This window comes from Bombina bombina, chromosome 4 (assembly GCF_027579735.1).
Source record: "Bombina bombina isolate aBomBom1 chromosome 4, aBomBom1.pri, whole genome shotgun sequence".
NCBI lineage: Eukaryota > Metazoa > Chordata > Amphibia > Anura > Bombinatoridae > Bombina > Bombina bombina.
In genome coordinates this window covers 716466166-716485645 of record NC_069502.1, presented here as the reverse complement: position 1 = coordinate 716485645, position 19480 = coordinate 716466166, and the positions used below count along the sequence as shown (strand labels likewise).

Here is a 19480-nt window from a genome sequence, read left to right as displayed (position 1 = left end):
GGACTGCCGCTGAGGATCCCTGCATGCCGCCTTCGCTCCAGATGAAGATTGAAGATGATGAAGCCGCCTGGAAGAAGACCTTCTCCGCCGGACTTCAGGAACAATGAGTACCTATTTGCGGTTTAGTTTTAGGATTTTTTTGTATTTTTGTTTTTATTTTTATTTTTAAGATTAGGGATTTTAAGGGCAGTAAAAGAGCTGAATGCCCTTTTAAGGGCAATGCCCATACAAATGGCCCTTTAGGGGCAATGGGTAGTTTAGGTTTTTTTAGTGTTAGTTTTTTTATTTTGGGGGGTTTGGTGGGTGGGGAGTTTTTACTGTTAGGGGGACTTTGTGTTTTTAAATGTAAAAGAGCTGTTTAACTTAGGGCAATGCCCTACAAAAGGCCCTTTTTTAGGGTTATTGGTAGTTTACTTTAGTTTAGATTAAGGGATGTTTTTATTTGGGGGGGTTGTTTTCATAGGGATTATTTTTGATAATTTTGTTTATTTTTTTATGTAATGTTAGACTTTTTTTATTTTTTTGTAATTTAATGTTAGGATTTTTTATTTTAATTGTAAATTAGTAGTAATTGGGGTTAATTTAGGGGGTTATCAGGTTATAATGCTGCTTTTTCACTACCGCTGCTATTACAAGTCTTGCAGGTTTAGGGGCACCGCACACATTTTTGGCCATAACGCAAATCAACTTACGCAAATTGTGTAAAGTCTTTTTTCAATAGGATTTTCATAGCGCCGATATTACAAGCTTTTCCTGGGAGGCCAAAAAGTGAGCAGTACACCCTATACCGTCAAGATTCGTAACGCATTCCAAAGTCAGTAGTTATGAGTTTTACGCTACAAAGCTGTAACATAAAACTCATAACTAAAGTGCTAAAAAGTACACTAACACCCATAAACTACCTATTAACCCCTAAACCGAGGCCCTCCCACATCGCAAACACTAAAATAAAATTATTAACCCCTAATCTGCCTCTCCGGACATCGTTGCCACTATAATGAACATATTAACCCCTAAACTGCCGTACTCCCGCATCGCAAACACTAGTTAAGTATTATTAACCCCTAATCTGATGCCCCTAACATCGCCGCCACCTACCTACATTTATTAACCCCAATCTGCCGTCCCCAATATCGCCGCCACTATACTAAAGTTATTAACCCCTAACCTTAAGTCTAACCCTAACACCCACTAACTTAAATATAATTAAATTAAATCTAAATCAAACCTACTATTAATAACTAAATAATACATAATTCAATCTAAATACTTACCTATAAAATAAACCCTAAGATAGCTACAATATAACTAATAGTTACATTGTAGCTAGCTTAGGGTTTATTTTTATTTTACAGGCAAGTTTGTATTTATTTTAACTAGGTAGAATAGTTACTAAATAGTTATTAACTATTTACTAACTACCTAGCTAAAAAAAATACAAATTTACCTGTAAAATAAAACCTAACCTGCCTTACACTAACACCTAACCTTACCCTACAATCAAATACAATTAGCTAAATTAAATACAATTAACTAAAAACACACTAAATTACACAAATTAAAAAAAAAATTACAAGATATTTAAACTAATTACACCTAATCAAATAGCCCTATAAAAATAAAAAAGCCACCCCCAAAATAAAAATCCCCCCCAAAATAAAAAAACCCTAGCCTAAACTAAACTACCAATAGCCCTTAAAAGGGCCTTTTGTGAGGCATTGCCCCAAAGAAATCAGCTCTTTTACCAGTACAAAAATACAAATGATCCCCCAACAGTAAAAGCCACCACCCACACAACCAACCCCCCAAATAAAACCTTAACTAAAAAAACCTAAGCTCCCCATTGCCCTGAAAAAGGGCATTTGGATGGGCATTGTCCTTATAAGGGCATTTAGCTCTATTGCTGTCCAAACCCTAGCCTAAAAATAAAACCCACCCAATAAACCCTTAAAAAAACCTAACACTAGCCCCCGAAGATCCACTTACAGTTTTGAAGAGCCGACATCCATCCTCAATGAAGCCAGGAAAAGTCCTCAGCGAAGCGGCAAGAAGTCCTGAACAAAGCCGGGAGAAGTCTTCATCTAAGCTGGCAGAAGTGGTCCTCCAGACGGGCAGAAGTCTTCATCCAGACGGCATCTTCTATCTTCATCCATCCTGCGCGCAGCGGCTCCATCTTCAAGACATCCGGTGCGGGGCATCCTCTTCTTACTTCGATTCCCGATGAATGAAGGTTCCTTTAAATGATGTCATCCAAGATGGCGTCCCTTAGATTCTGATTGGCTGATAGAAATGTATCAGCCAATCAGAATTAAGGTTGAAAAAATCCAACGAAGCCGGGAGAAGTCCTCAGCGAAGCAGCAAGAAGTCCTCAACGAAGCCGGGAGAAGTCTTCATCCAAGCCGGCAGAAGTGGTCCTCCAGACGGGCAGAAGTCTTCATCCAGACGGCATCTTCTATCTTCATCCAGATGGCATTTTCTATCTTCATTCATCCGGCATGGAGCGGCACCATCTTCAAGACATCCGGCACGGAGCATCCTCTTCTTACGTCGACTCCCAATGAATGAAGGTTCCTTTAAGTGACGTCATCCAAGATGGCGTCCCTTAGATTCTGATTGGCTGATAGAATTCTATCAGTCAATTGGAATTAAAGGTGAAAAAATCCTATTGGCTGATACAATCAACCAATAGGATTGAGCTCGCATTCTATTGGCTGATTGGAACAGCCAATAGAATGCAAGCTCAATCCTATTGGCTGATTGGATCAGCCAATATGATTGAAGCTCAATCCTTTTTACTGATTGCATCACCCAATAGGATTTTTTCAACCTTAATTCCGATTGGCTGATACATTTCTATCAGCCAATCGGAATCTAAGGGACGCCATCTTGGATGACATCATTTAAAGGAACCTTCATTCATCGGGAGTCGACGTAAGAAGAGGATGCTCCGCACCGGATGTCTTGAAGATGGAGCCGCTGTGCGCCGGATAAATGAAGATAGAAGATACCGTCTGGATGAAGACTTCTGCCCGTCTGGAGGACCACTTCTGCTGGCTTGGATGAAGACTTCTCCCGGCTTCGTTCAGGACTTCTTGCTGCTTCGCTGAGGACTTCTCCTGGCTTTGTTGAGGATGGATGTCAGCTCTTCAAAACTGTAAGTAGATCTTCGGGGGTTAGTATTAGGTTTTTTTAAGGGTTTATTGGGTGGGTTTTATTTTCAGGTTAGGGTTTGTGCAGAAATAGAGCAAAATGCCCTTTTAAGGGCAATGCCCATCCAAATGCCCTTTTCAGGGCAATGGGGAGCTTAGGTTTTTTAGTTAGGATTTTATTTGGGGGGTTTGGTTGTGTGGGTGGTGGGTTTTACTGTTGGGGAGGATGTTTGTATTTCTTTTTACAGGTAAAAGAGCTGATTTCTTTGGGGCAATGCCCCACAAAAGGCCCTTTTAAGGGCTATTGGTAGTTTAGTTTAGGCTAGGGTTTTTTTTTTGTTTTGGGGGGGCTTTTTTATTTTGATAGGGCTATTAGATTAGGTGTAATTAGTTTAAATATCTGATAATTTGTTTTTTATTTTGTGTAATTTAGTGTTTATTTGTTTTTTGTAATTTATGTAATTGCATTTAATTTAGGTAATTTATTTAATTGTGTAATGTTAGGTGTTAGTGTAACTCAGGTTAGGTTTTATTTTACAGGTAAATTTGTATTTATTTTAGCTAGGTAGTTAGTAAATAGTTAATAACTATTTACTAACTATTCTACCGAGTTAAAATAAATACAAACTTGCCTCTAAAATAAAAATAAAACCTAAGCTAGCTACAATGTAACTATGTTATAGTGTAGCTAGCTTAGGGTTTATTTTACAGGTAAGTATTTAGTTTTAAATAGGAATTATTTAGGTAATGATAGTAAGTTTTATTTAGATTTATTTTAATTATATTTAAGTTAGGAGGTGTTAGGGTTAGGGTTAGACTTAGGTTTAGGGGTTAATATTTTTAGTATAGTAGCAGCGACGTTGGGGACGGCAGATTAGGGGTTAATAAATGTAGGTAAGTGGCGGCGATGTTAGGGGTGGCAGATTAGGGGTTAATAATATTTAACTAGTGTTTGTGATGCAGGAGTACGGCGGTTTAGGGGTTAATATGCTCCTTATCATGGCGGCGATGTCCCGAGCGGAAGATTAGGGGTTAATTATTTTATTTTAGTGTTTGCGATGCGGGAGGGCCTCGGTTTAGGGGTTAATAGGTAGTTTATGGGTATTAGTGTACTTTTTAGCAGTTTAGTTATGAGTTTTATGTTACAGCTTTGTAGCGTAAAACTCATAACTTCTGACTTTAGAATGCGTTACGAATCTTGACGGTATAGGGTGTACTGCTCACTTTTTGGCCTCCCAGGAAAAGTTTGTAATATCGGCGCTATGAAAATCCCATTGAAAAAAGACTTTACACAATTTGCGTAAGTTGATTTGCGTTATGGTAACTGGTGTTTGCGATGCGGGAGTGCGATGGTTTAGGGGTTAATATGTTTAGTATAGTGGCGGCAACAGATTAGGGTTTAATAAGTGTAGGTAGGTTGCGGTGACATTGGGTGCAGGAGATTAGGGGTTAATAAGTATAATGTAGGTGGCGGCGATGTTGGGGGCAGCAGATTAGGGGTTAATAAATATAATGTAGGTGTCAGCAATGTTAGGGACGGCAGATTAGGGGTTAATAAGTATAATGTAGGTGGCGGCGATGTTGGCGGCAGCAGATTAGGGGTTATTAAGTATAATGTAGGTGTCGGTGATGTCGGGGGTGGCAGATTAGGGGTTAATAAGTGTAAGATTAGGGGTGTTTAGACTCGGGGTTCGTGTTAGGATGTTAGGTGTAAGCATAATTTTAGTTTCCCCATAGGAATCAATGGGGCTGCGTTACTGAGCATTACGCTGCTTTATTGCAGGTGTTAGACTTTTTCTCAGCCGGCTCTCCCCATTGATGTCTATAGGGAAATCGTGCATGAGCACATACAACCAGATCACCGCTGACTTAAGCAGAGCTGGTATTAGAGTGCCGTATGGAGCACAGATTTGCTCTACACTCACTTCTTGTCTTTTAACGCCAGGTTTATAAAAACCTGTAATACCAGTGCTGTAGGTAAGTGAGCGGTGACAATGACGTGCAAGTTAGCATCGCACCCCTCATAACGCAAAACTCGTAATCTAGCCGTTAGTCATTTGCGTTGTGGGGGGTTGGCAGTTTAGGGGTTAATATATTAATTAGGTTTATTGCAATGTGGGGTTTTGTTGGTTTAGGGGTTAATAGATTAATTAGGTTTATTGCGATGTGGGGTTTTTTCGGTTTATTGGTTAATAGGTTAAATAGGTTTATTGAAATGTGGAGGTTTTGCGGTTTAGGGGTTAATAGATTAATTAGGTTTATTGTGATGTGGGGGCTTGCGGTTTAGGGGTTAATATTTTAATCATGTTATTTGCGGATTAGTGGTTAATTACTTTATTGTTTTGCGATTTGGGGGTTGGCGGTTTAGGTGTTTGTTAATACTTTGTGCGGGAGGTTAGGTTTTTTTTGTTATACTTTGTGAGAGCGGTTACTTGTTTTTTTAAATTTCTTGCAGGTGGTTACGTGTTTTTTAGTTATTTTGTGCGGGCGGTTGCGTGTTTCTTTTTTTTAAGGCTTCGGGTTTGCCTACGCTGCATCCAGGTGGATTCTTTTGGCTGCGCATGCAGCCAACATTCTTTTGGCTGCCTCGTGCAGCCAACATTACTTTGAGGATGCGTGCACAACTAGCGACGGCGACGGGCGCGTTATAAACGCGATTATAGTATAGATGATCATTTATAGGTATAGATATATATAGATATACAGTATATATAGGAATACCTATTTATAAATACATAGAACATATGCTATGTGCAGAACATTGGAATGTGAAATATTTACAGTACAGGGATCATTGGTGGCCTAGTGGGTGGCACTCATGGGAGTGCCGGTAACGTCACAATGTATGCACACGGTGACATCACAAAGGGGCTGAATCAAGTAGCTGCAAGGGAGCTGGATGGAGGGAAATTATTCAAATCTGACAATCTCTGCTATTTTAGCTAAAACCATCCAAGACCCCTCATTTGAAGGAGAATTGTCTTCTCATTCACATGATAGTGGTCTTGGAGTAGTAATGTCAAACAGAATTAAAAAAAAAAAAGTTATACAAAAAAACTTGGGGATTTCCTTTAGGATGTTACATTGTATACATAATAAAATGTATGTTTAGTCTAATCTATATTAAAACCCCCAAAACCCGCATGGGTCATTATTTCACATGTGGCTACCCTTAATGACAATTTAGTAAGGTGATCACAGTAACACCAGTTGTCACTGGGCTATTTTCAATGTTATTTATCAAAATCTATACAAAAATTATACATACTTTTTACAGTTTTTGCCGCAGATATCTCACATGCCATACATTATAAATATAATAATGGCATATTGTGAATCTGCTTGGGCCGGCTGATAAAAATAATAATAATTAGTGTGTACCACTCGCTGAAATTAGTAACACAGTAGGTAAGTATACTTTGTAATGTATTTTTGATATGTTTTGTGACACTTTTTGTTTTGTGAAATAATTAACCAGAGCTCTGAGGATGCTTACTCGCATTAACCTTAATTGCACTCAAGCAATCGTGTTTACTTTCAAATTGTAATACGAGCACTACATCCGGCACGCAAACAGCCAGAATAAACCCGATATCGCTCGCACATAATTATTAGCACGCCACTCGAGTGCAATCCAAAATACTGCTGTAAAATGTATCCCTTTTAATGTTATTAATGATATAGCAAAAGTACAACCGACCTTGAAATAAACTAACAAATAAATATATTTTTAAAAAATAACAATTTCCATGCTACATAATAGAACAATATTTTGGCAACAACCAGAATAGTCAGTTGTATAATAAAAGCTTACATAGAGCAAATAAATAAAATGATAAGGACATAGTTTAAATGAGATAAAAAATCAAAAACAAAACAACCACCTCTCATCATGCATTAGTTATAAGTGCACAAGTAAAAGTGCGCGCCAATTTAGAGGAACTATGTAACTGTAAATGTATACATAAGTAAATATACAGTAAGTGTGCTTTGCTGTTCTGTTGTTTCAAACATGCATTTTAATTTGATATCTGAAAATAACTTATTAGTTCTATAATTAGAATAGCCATCTATATAGATGTGTGCAGTGACTTTATTTATCTAAGAGCAAAAAAAAAAATTGCTTGGGTATAGCTGCAAAATACTGTGGCTACAACCAGAAGGAAAGGTTTAAATTCAAATTGATTCTAGTCCTCCTGAAAATATTACATTTTTCTGCTAAAATGCATTCAATAAAATCTAAAGTCATCTTTGTAGATTAAGTTTGTGATAAACGTTTTCACGTTGATATAATCTACCATGTGTCTCTAAGTAGATTACTTTTTAGACTCTCAAAAGAAATTCTGTTTTATAGTAACTAGTTTACATTATCAAAACTTAATTAATAACCATCTAAAGAAGAATATAATTGAGAGAGTAGTGGAAATATTCTGATTACTGAACATTCCCATGCAAAGCACAACGAGTTAAGTGTTTCCCATGCCAAAGCACAAAAATGTTGTTATCTGAAGTATGTTGCGGAATTTCAGTGTTTCATTGTCCTTGAGAAGCATAGCTTTGCTAATCCTTACTGACTGAGCAATGCATTACTATTGCATACTTATTAAGTTCTTTGTGTTGTCTGTTTACGTGAGAATTTTCTAAGATGGTCTAATTAAACTTTGTTGCCATCAATATTTATGAAATTCTAATTTCCTGTTTTGTATGTATTCAGGGCCTGTCTATAAAAAGATAATTTGTTATCCAAATTTTTAAATTATCTGGTCATGAAAAGAAAAAAAAACAATGTAGGCTATTTTATTACACCTTGGTTTCCAAATCATAAGGATATAAAAATCATTCACAGTTTTGCTTGATTAAAGGGATACTAAACCCACATTTTTTCTTTCATGATTCAGATAGAGCATGCTATTCTCTAATTTACTCATATTATCAATTTTTCTTCATTCTCTTGTTATCTTTATTTGAAAAAGCAGGAATGTAAGCTTACAAGCCGGACCATTTTTGGTTCTGCACCCTGGGTACCGCTTGCTTATTGGCGGCTACTTTTAGTCACCAATCAACAACCAAATATGCGGCTAGATTATGAGTTGTGTGTTAGGTTTAAAAAGCAGCGTTAAGAGGCCCTAATGCTGCTTTTTAACGCCCGCTGGTATTATGAGTCTTGCAGGTACTTTTTTGGCCAGACTTGGAAATACCGCAAATCCACTTACGTAAATTGCGTATCCTCTTTTTTAATGGGACTTGCATAGCGCCGGTATTACGAGTCTGCAAAAAAGTGATCGGTAGACCCTCTCCTGTCAATACTGGTACCGCATTTTAAAGTCAGTAGTTAAGAGTTTTACACTACAACGCTGTAGCATAAAACTCTTAACTAAAGTGCTAAAAAGTATACTAACACCCATAAACTACCTATTAACCCCTAAACCGAGGCCCTCCCACATCGCAAACACTAAAATAAAATTTTGAACCCCTAATCTGCCGAACCGGACATCGCCGCCACTATAATAAACATATTTACCCCTAAACCGCCGCATTTCCGCCTCGCAAACATTAGTTAAATATTATTAACCCCTAATCTGCTGACTCTAACATTGCCAACACCTACTTACATTTATTAACCCTAATCTGCAGCCCCCAACGTCGCCACCACTGTACTAAAGTTATTAACCCCTAAATCTAAGTCTAACCCTAACACCCCCTAACTTAAACATAATTAAAATAAATCTAAATAAAAATTCCTATCATTAACTAAATAATTCCTATTTAAAACTAAATACTTACCTATAAAATAAAGCCTAAGCTAGCTACAATATAACTAATAGTTACATTGTAGCTAGCTTAGGATTTATTTTTATTTTACAGGCAAGTTTGTATTTATTTTAACTAGGTAGAATAGTTATTAGTTATTAACTATTTAATAACTACCTAGCTAAAATAAATACAAAGTTACCTGTAATAAAACCTAACCTAAGTTACAATTACACCTAACATTACACTATAATTAAATTATTTCCCTAAATTAAATACAATTAAATACAATTAAATAAAATTATCTAAAGTACAAAAACAAACAAACACTAAATTACAGAAAATAATAAACAAATTACAAGATTTTTTAAACCAATTACACCTAATCTAATCCCCCTAACAAAATTAAAAAAAAAAAAAAAAAGCCCTACTCTACACTAAATTACAAATAGCCATTAAAAGGGCCTTTTACGGGGCATTGCCCTAAAGTAATCAGCTCTTTTACCTGTAAAAAAAATTACAAATCCCCCCCAACATTAAAACCCACCACCCACACAACCAACCCTACTCTAAAACCCACCCAATACCCCCTTAAAAAAACCTAACACTAACCCCTTGAAGATCACCTTACCGGGAGAAGTCTTCATCCAACCGGGCCGAAGTCCTCAACAAAGCTGGGAGAAGTCTTCATCCAAGCCAGGCGAAGTGGTCCTCCAGACGGGCAGAAGTCTTCATCCATATGGCATCTTCTATCTTCATCCATCTGGCGCAGAGCATCCTCTTCATCCGACGGCTAAGACTGAATGAAGGTTCCTTTTAATGACGTCATCCAAGATGGCGTCCCTTCAATTCCGATTGGCTGATAGAATTCTATCAGCCAATCGGAATTAAGGTAGAAAAAATCCTATTGGCTGATGCAATCAGCCAATAGGATTGACCTTGCATTCTATTTGCTGATTGGAACAGCCAATAGAATACCAGCTCAATCCTATTGGCTTATTGGAGTAAATTAAAAAGTTGCTTAAAATTGTATGCTCTATCTGAATTATGAAAGAAAAAATTTGGGTTCTGTATTCCTTTAATAATGTAAATATACATATAACAATATAGGCACACATTCAAACATTTCATTGTATTCATTAACAAATATAACTATTTGAAAAATAAAATTTAACAATTTACATAAAAATATTTAAACAGATAATTTAAAATCTCTCTATATTAACGCTGATGATACATTTAAATAGATTTTTGACTTATATAGGCTAAAAATGACAAAAAGCATACGAGGAACTAATCAATTACAAAAGTTCAAATTAACACATCACGTCTTAGTAAGACTAAACTTATTCACATATGAAACACAGGAAGAAACCCCTTTATCCATAATGCTTAGGACCAGAAAAGGTTAGAATTTGGCATCAGTAGCAATATCTTATGGCATATAGGCAATATTTACATGTCATAATACATCTTATATATGCAACCTAAAGGTAGATTTATATAATTTTTAAATACTTTTGTATAATTAGAAAGATAGTATAGTACTTTAAACAGGTAATAGTTGTTTTATATATTTTTTAAATAAAAAAAAGTCTGGATTTTGGAATAATACTGGATTTTGGAATTCCGGATTTGGGGATTTGTACGTGTTTTTATTTTATTTTTAAATTACAAAGTAATTCCCTTGTTTATAGGCATATATATAGTTTTTTTTTTTTTTTTTTTTTTTTAAATTATTTTTTATTGAAGTCAAAAACCAATACAGAGTATAGGGTATGTCTCAAAACAGGCACGAGACAATATATACAGAGCATACATAGGAGACAATATATTCAAGTATCTCAAACATTTCCAAAAAAATATGGGCTATCACATAAAGAGACTTCAGTTTTGTTTTAGAGTATGACAAATATAATATAAGCAAAAATGATCCTCTCCTAGCTGAATGTATAGAAAAGCAAGGTAGCCGATCAGGTAAAGGTAAGACTAGGGAGGAGGTGACTCTATAGTTATATAGGGAAGAGGGACGCAGCGGGCAAGAGCTGCTCAAAATGTAATAGGGAGGGTGGGGTGGGGGTGGCGGGGGGCGGAGCCAGTTAGTATGTCAACACCAGGGACTAATTTAGGTTGGACTAGAGTATTATTACGTAATAAAAAATAAATCCCATTCATCTAAACCCTTGTATTCCTAAAGAGGGGGCCTAGAATCCTATAATACATTATCAAGTGGAAGGGGGACGTAAAAGTAGTTAGAGACTGAGGGGCTTGGGGAACTTCTGGGTGAGCCCCTCTCCTAGGGGAGTGCCGCCTATAGGCGATGCTGGAAAAGGAAAAGGGATATGACCCGCAGATATAAGTACCGGCGGGAAAGGGAGGAGAGGGGCTCAATCAATACAACTATTATGTGCTAGTAATATGAGTAAGAACATAGATAAATTAGGAGTGACAGTCGTATAGTCACAGAAAATGATAGCTTGTAACAAATGATATAAACATAACACAAGATTCAGGTAAAAGAGAGGTCAAGTGTACCCATATAAACAACAATAACCATTAAATACATAATAGAAAACCAGGATATACTAGGGAGAGTCTGACTTACGTATATACTCAATGATATTACTTATGGATATTATGAAGAGTGAAATATGTTGCTGAGGTAAAATAAACCACGGATATACTAGTGGGATGCAGTGTATATGTGCCATGCGAACTACCCATCTAGAAAAGGTAAGATGAAACCCAAAAGCACTAGTGCATAGTGAGTAGCTGTGCCATGGGAGATAAATATCTAAAAGAGGTAATATAGAGCACAGGACTTTAAACTATACATCATCATAAGAGATATAATGTCAACAATAAGCTTTGTAAAGCTAGATAACTCTGTTTAGTGATAAATTTATCCTATATCTTATACTGGAACATATATCCAGCACCCTGCAGAAAGAGCCCATGCGTCTAACTAAGGAAAGGATGAAAACTTGTATGCCAGACCGTGCCTTCCCAGTAAGCACTGCCCAGCAATGTCTAGTGATGCCTGCATGGAAACACTGCAGTGACCAGACAAAGTATCTCTGAAATTAAGGGAACTGTTTGGTAATATCAAAGCTCTAAATATTTCACTAAGGAGCAGATCAACTCTCTATCTAACTAAGGCATATATAATAAAGTGTTTCTATACAGTGGGGAGCTTTAAAAGAAGGAAGGTAGTAGCTTGGAAGCATAAAATGTTAGAAAAGCTGTGGTAAGACAAACAGTCGCATAGTCTTAACAAGCTCAGGTCTAAATGGTAAGGAAAACTGTCCCAACAATAAATAAATAAACACAACCAATACCCATGGGACTCCTCATCAGACAATTTAAATGTGTCATCATTAACAGTGACCTGTGGAGCTTGGGGAAAACTGAAAGCACTGCAGAAATCACATATAGAGTTTTCATCTGTTGTAGGGACAGCAAGCAGAAGAAGCGTTGCATCCCTTCATTAACCTTAAGTACACACTTTTGTGCTCATGTAATCTAATTAAATATGTTCGTTTATAAAAGGTGGTAATTATTGTGGTGGGGCAGAGATCTTTACAGGGGGGTAAACAATTGCCAAAGTGACTAACACATAACAAATTACACAACTAGTATTGTTAACTCCCAAGCTAAATAACACATGAATCTATGGTACGCTTTTTAAGTCTATCAATAGGAACATAAAATTAGGCAGTACATCAAAAACTAACATATAGGCATGTATTATAACACACAAAAACATTAAGGTGCAGCTAACTAACATGTAAGCATGCCTGATACGTTTGATTCAGATCAGTGAGTCTAGTAAAACTGATAGCCGTACTATATGGGTAGAGTCCAACAGAGTTATGGGGGCCAGTCTGTTTAAACTACTATAGTCACTTGAATTTCTGCGGGGATATATAAAATAAAATCCTTATCAGGTTATTCTATTAGATGTCCATACATATCAGCTCAGTTATCCAATACCTCTCCTGTTTTGTTGATCAGAAGCATAATAGAAGAGTAACGAGATGAGAGTCAGTTCAATGTGGAGCAGCGAGGTAATTATGTGTGGCTGGGCTGCAGCATCGAGTGATGCGGGAAAAGGACTGAAATGAAAACTGTTAGTAGCGGCGTTCTGCAATTCAGCGTTACCAGTGTATCGCCGGTAATCTACTCGCCTCTTCTGAACTGTATGGATCCAGACAGCAAAACCCTGTTCATTGTCTGAGGTAGCTTGGGGTACCCGGATATCGGCCACATCGTCTAGGCAGACGGCTTGAGAAGGCTCCAAATAGTGCTGCTGCGCTAGCTCAAAAATGTGTAAGTCTACTTCTGTAAAGTAACCCTCAGGTTCACTGGAGTATAGGGAAGTTTTCTGTTCCTCAGTTTGTTTTCTAATCCCGTGAGAAAGGAGATGATCACCCCTTTGAGGTTCCACACGTTGTTCAAATACTTCCGTCCCTGCAGTCGCCTCGGGTAGGAGATTATTTTCCTCTGATTCAGACGCTCTCACTGCATGGATTAGACTGTTGAAATTTCTAATCATAGTTTGCTCTAGACCCTTAAGGAGATTTTGTATTTGCATGTAGCTATCCTCCTCCATGTTCAAGCTGCTGGTTGACCGCCGTATGCTGCTATGATTCAATGCTTTGGCTTAAATAGCCCTGGGCTCTGTTAGGCGCTGGCGATCCTTAGATCTCTGCCACATAAAGCGTGTGTGTTCCGACAGTTCTATATAAAACTAAACAGGTTGTCTGTTCCGTGCTGCTCCGTGTCTTGCTCGAAGAATAAGTGCGTCAGAGGTGACTATTACTGAAATCGAAGGCCCAAAAGCTACAGGTCGATCTACCTATAAGCAATCTGTTCATAGGACCCTCTGCCTCTACACCGGGTGAACTCTTGTAGAAGTAGGAAAATTTGCAGGAGTCTCCATTAATATATAACGTTAATTAACCCCCATAAAGCTATCTTGGTTCAGAGCTCCATAAAGACACGTCCGCTCTCCTTCCAAGCTGGCTCCGCCCCCGGCATATATATAGTTTTAATACTATGCCACTGGATTCTGGAGCAGTGGAAATGTGTTCTCTGAATTGATAAATCACATTTCACTATCTGGCAGTCTAATGGAAGGAGCTGTGTGCTGGATGTGGTATGGTGTGGTGGATGTCAAGAGAAGGCTACCTACTAGAATGCATAGTGAATACTGTAAAGTTTGATGGATGAGAGATAATGATTTGTAAATATTTTTTAGGGTTTGAGCGTGTAATACCTTTTCCCCCTTATAATGCCTTACAGAAAGGTTATTCTGAAATCTAAATTCCAGGCACCTATCTCTAATATATAAATAAAAATGGTCTTATATCTTATGAAAGATTTTGAGTACAGGTGGCCCTCGTTTTATAACGGTTCAATTTACACCGTTTCAGAATAACAACCTTTTTTCCAGTCATGTGACTGCTATTGAAAAGCATTGAGAAGCAGTGCATTTATTAAAATAGCCAGTAGGGGGAGCTGTCCGCTTGTGTTGCAGCAAAGCCAAGTAAGCTGAAATTAATCAGTTTTAACCAGACCTGAGCTATCGAGCAGATTTCAAAGGAACAAATATAAATCCGTCCAGATTGGAATGCATAGAAAGAACTGTTTGCAGAAAAATGCAAGTGAAGTCTGTGTTGTGTGATTATTTTATTAGGTTTATAATGCTGTTTAGCAAATGTTTTGTTCATTTAACTTAGTTTACTTATATATTCTGTGTTGTGTGATTATTTTATTAGGTTTATAATGATGTTTAGCATTTAAAGTTTTCATTTCAAAGCTTTAAAAATAATGTACTTATAACAATTTTGAGAGGGGCCTGGAACCTCACTTCCCATTGACTTACATTATAAACTGGGTTTCAATTTACAACGGTTTTGATTTACAGCCATTCCTTCTGGAACCTAACCCCGGCGTAAACTGAGGGCTACCTGTACAATATATATATAAAGTATATATATATATATAAATAAAAAAAACTAATTTTACAAATCAGTTTTATATATATATATATATATATATATATATATACACTGTATATATATATATATATATATATATATATATATATATATATATATATATATATATATATATATATATATATATATATATATAAAAAACTAATTTTACAAATCCCCAAAGCAGGATAAGCACAGTCTTACAGTTTCACACAGCTGCCAGGGTGCACTTTATCCATAAATCCAGAATTCCATTAAAAAAAAAAAAGGCACTCGCTGGTCTTTATAAAAAGTAACTTTTATTCTAAATTATCAGTAAAACAACATAATGTTTCAGTGTAGTTTCATACCTTTGTCAAATGTCATGAAAAATGAGCTCCCAAAAAATGGAACCCCAAACAAATATACATACCCCACCGTACCTTCACCTGCTTTAAATACCCGTTAAGATCCATTTGCATTACAGTGTTATCATGTGATGACTAATTTTACAAATATGCAGTATAATATTACAAAAAGAAAAATTTATTTTTCTAAATATGAAAAAGTATAAATACAATATTGCAAACTTACACTACTTTAATCATGCTTGTATATAAATAAATATTATACCATACCCGACAGTCTTGACAGCATTTTTGTTCAAATAATATTTTCTGCCCCCTTATAAGTTCAGGGAAGGGGTATCTATACCCTTTTAACCATTTGGCTGCTAAGCCATTTCCCACATGGGTGCTAAGCTGGTTTTTAGCTTTTTTTTAAAAAATTTTAAATATATTTATTTTTAATTTTTTTTCTAGATACCAAAGACTTAAACCATTGGAAAGGTTAGGCGATTACCTTACCAACGGTGGGTCTTGAGGATCTGTAGCTGCTTAGATGCCTGAGATACAGGCTTCTAAGCAGCATGCCCCATCTCCCTATACATGTCCATTGTCAACTTTAAATAAAGCTGTGCGGTGAGGTCATCACGTCATTGCACATGACGTCACTGCGCCAAACATGAAGCCCTGGTGAAGCCTGTCACTATCAGGCCAAATTGCCGGGGTGGGAGTCAAGGTGGGTGAGTGCTAGCGACGGCTCTGAGCCGTCATCAGCACCTGACAATTTGCGGCGGCTCAGAGCCCTCGTTAGCACTCAAAGGGTTAAACAATTCTTTGGCATTACATCATGAGTAATCAGCAAAAAACAAACAAACAAAAACCAACAACCCTATAACCTTGAGCTAAAACACAAGTAGAATATTGGCGCCATTGAAACTGGTTATAAGACATAAACAATTTTATAAGTTAATTTCACAATAGCATAACATTTTACTGGATTTTTTTATTTATTTTATTTAAAACTTTTATATTTAATAATGTATATCATAATAAAACATTACACAGAAATAAATGCATGTATTAAGACATTCATAAGGCACGTTTTCAATAGGCATAACTACCTTTACTAATAAACTCCCTATAGCTAAACTATATACAGTACAACTCCGAAAATCCGGACCGGACAACACGAGAATCCAGACTCTGGAGTGATTACAACTTCCGGGTGTTGGTATGTCACTGGGCATGCGCAAGTTCAGAGAGGCAACAAGCGACGTCACGCAAAGGCAGAGAGAAATCTGAGCTCCACAACTGCGCACTACAGTTTGCCATACATGACCGGTACCTGTGCAGGTAGTTACCATCTTTACACTGCACAGTACCGTTATACCTGTATACTGTACTGTAGTATTGTATTGTACAGTAGTGTACTGTACCAATGTCTCCTAAAGTGGATAAGGGGTCTAAACAGAAGCAGATGAGAAACACTCTGAAATCGAGTGATAAACTTGAAATTATCAAGAAACTCAAATCAGGAGTTAGTATTTCTGTTCTAATGGAAACGTATGACATTGGGAAGTCTACCATTTATAATATAAAAAATGCAAAAAATAAAATTCTACAGTTTACAGCCTCATCTGAGCCTTACAACAAAATTGCAGAAAGAAAAAGTTTACCTAAGCCAAAGTTAGAAAACCTCGATAAGGTTTTGCATGAATGGTTTTTGATTAAACGATCAGAAGGTATGGCAATTTCTGGGTCAATGCTTATCACCAAAGCAAAATCTTTTAAGGAGCAAATGAACATTGATTCTGAATGTAACTTTAGCAGTGGATGGCTTAGGAATTTCAAAATGCGTCATGGTATTAGACAGCTAAATGTTGTTGGAGAAAGACAGTCGGCTGATACACATGCTGCAGCAGACTATAGTGCAACATTTGAAAACATTTTCATGGACTATGATCTCACACCTGATCAAATTTACAATGCAGATGAAACGGGAGTTTTCTGGAAATGTCTGCCCACTAAAACTCTGGCTGGAAACCAAGATCAAAAGGGTTTAAGATGAATAAAGAAAGACTAAGTGGTAGATTTATCATAGTGGGAGCCGACATGATACAATGTAGCGTATCATGTCCGCCGCACATCGATAAATGCTGATAGCATACGCTGCTGGCATTTATCATTGCACCAGCAGTTCTTGTGAACTGCTTGTGCAATGCCACCCCCTGCAGATTTGCGACCAATTGGCCGCTAGCAGGGGGTGTCAATCAGCCCGATCATATTCGATCAGGTTGATTCCTGTCCGAGGCCTCAGAGCAGGTGGACAAGTTATGGAGCAGCGATCTTTAGACCGCTGCTTCATAACTTCTGTTTCCGGTGAGCCTAAAGGCTCGCACGGAAACAGGGGCATCAAGCTCTATACGGAGCTTGATAAATCGGCCCCTAACTGTCCTCACCTGTGCTAATGCTTCTGGACAGCATAAAATCAAGCTTCTGGTGATTGGCAAAGTTAAGCAACCACGGGCATTTAAAGGAGTTTTGCACCTCCCTGTGACTTATAAAGCTCAAAAAAATGCTTGGATGGACAAAGACATTTTTTAAGATTGGTTTGTTATGGATTTTATTCCATCAGTTTGCTTTGGGAAAGCCTGCTAACACAAAGTGCTTGCTGCTTCTTGACAACTGTAGGGTTCACCCCCATGAATCAAAATTAGCGTCTGATTGTGGAAATATTTTTGCATCTTACTTGCCACCAAATGTTACATAATTAATTCAGCCCATGGACCAATGAATCATTAGGAACTTCAAATGCCATTATAAAAATGACTTTATGATGCAAATGTTAAACAAGGATGTTGATTCTATAGAATTTCAACGCAAATTTAAAATAAAAGATGCAGTGTTTTCTCTTGTAAATGCATGGAACGCAGTCAAGCCACTCTTTTAAGAGCATGGCGAAAGTTATGGCCAAATGTGATGCATGAGAGCTAGAGTGGGACGAAAATGAAGATCTTGTAGAGCAGAGAGCATCTGAAGTGAATGAACTCATGAAATCTGTCATATTAGCTCGGGATGACAACCCTCTATGCAAACGTATGAAGATGACATAGAAAAGTGGATTATGCATTGAAGATGATGTTGAGATGGCATCCACTTTTACAGATCAAGAAATCATTGACAGCATCACAAATCCAGATAAGATAGATAATTCTGACGAAGAAGATGACAGACTTGAAATTGAAAAGGTATCTTGGGCTACTGCTGAAAAATGCATGTGGAACACAACCATAGCTTTACACTCCAAGACGTCATGCAAGTGCACATGGTGCAAAAAGTTTTTTTTTCCCAAAGAAATTACAAAGTTGCAGACAATGTGACATACGAAGATATTTACAGAAATTAACAGAAGCATCTGTCATCCAAACTACCAATCAACTGGTGCAGCAAACATCACAACACTCAATCCACAAACAGATCCCCTTGCACAGCAGGAAGAAGTAAACATGTCATATGCAGGTACAGAACTGTACTGTATTTTAATAAAAATAAAATGCTTTACACAGTGCAGTATTTACTAAAAAAAACATCTCTTGTTATCTTTTAAAACAGAGGAAATAATCTGCTAATAGCCATCCTGCACCGCAGAAGCTCTGTTCACAAGCGGATCACCAGGTGTAGCAGATGTTAGCGTTCGGTGAACAAGCAGTTCAGCATGTGCCGAAGAAATACCTGTAACCGAAAGGAATGTACATATGCAGGTACAATACTGTACTCTATTTTAATAAACAAGGCAATCTGTACATTAATTATTTATAAAAAAAAACATTAACACGTCTTTTTTATTATTTACAGGTATTTTATCAGCGATGTCCGAAAATCCGGAAAATGCAAAAATACGGACCGGGCAAATCCCCAAGCAGTCCTGATTTTTGGAGTTGTACTGTAGACTTCTAAACATGAATACATGCTGTGCCTGTAACAAGCAAGGCCCTTTAGCTAATGCTAAGGCTACAGAATACAAAATATTTTAGGCAATTAGAAGATTCCAAATTTGTGGAAACAGATTGGGGAAGTTCCTTTCCTGTCCCAGCATGACTTGGACCCTGTGCACAAAGCAAAGTCCATGAAGACAAGCTTTGTCAAGTTTGGTGTGGATGAACTTGAGTGACCTGCATAGAACCTTGACCTTAATCCCATTGAACACCTTTAGGATGAATTGGAGAGCCAGACCTTCTCGTCCAACATAAGTGCC

At 37.2% G+C, this 19480-nt stretch overlaps 1 pseudogene; it reads left to right on the top strand.

The window, feature by feature from the left end:
* Positions 1–16663: 16663 nt before the first annotated feature.
* LOC128657787 (jerky protein homolog) lies at positions 16664–18219 on the top strand (annotated as a pseudogene).
* The last annotated feature ends 1261 nt before the right edge of the window (positions 18220–19480 follow it).